Source organism: Gavialis gangeticus, unplaced genomic scaffold, assembly GCF_001723915.1.
Source record: "Gavialis gangeticus isolate Ggan-Ray unplaced genomic scaffold, GavGan_comp1, whole genome shotgun sequence".
Taxonomy (NCBI): Eukaryota; Metazoa; Chordata; order Crocodylia; family Gavialidae; genus Gavialis; species Gavialis gangeticus.
In genome coordinates this window covers 27265322-27265748 of record NW_017729028.1, presented here as the reverse complement: position 1 = coordinate 27265748, position 427 = coordinate 27265322, and the positions used below count along the sequence as shown (strand labels likewise).

Genomic DNA, 427 nt, shown 5'->3' with positions numbered 1-427 from the left:
AGCTTCTGCTTCCCCCCTGCTCCTTCCCCACCCGTTATTGTCAGACAGATGGGCTCTGGCTTGGCCTGGGTTCCCTCCTGGGCATGGAACACATGGAAATTCTTCCCCTGCCCGACCAGTCAGCAGCACTGTCATTGCTACATGGCCCCTGTCTGGCCAGTGAGCAGCACCAACACTGATGAATTGCTGACACAGGCTGTACTTCCATGTGCTGTGCTCTGGGAGGGAACAGAGCCTTTGATAGCAAGGGAAGGGAGGCCGGGGGAGAGGCAGAGACTGGGGAGCAGTGGGAGGGGGTGAAGACTGTGGGTAGGCAAGGGGCAGAGGATGTGGGCGGGGAGCAGGAAGGCTACAGTAGGACCAAGGTAATGGGCTGCAGGGGTCAGAGGATAAGGGGGTCACTTAACTCTCCCTCCTCCTCCCCTCC

The 427-nt window shown here is 59.5% G+C and overlaps 1 protein-coding gene across 1 annotated transcript in view; it reads left to right on the top strand.

Moving 5' to 3' along the window:
* The window catches only part of ATAD2B (ATPase family, AAA domain containing 2B), a 133834-nt gene that overhangs the window by 66804 nt on the left and 66603 nt on the right, over nt 1-427 (top strand). The gene's annotated exons all lie outside the window — the stretch shown is intronic.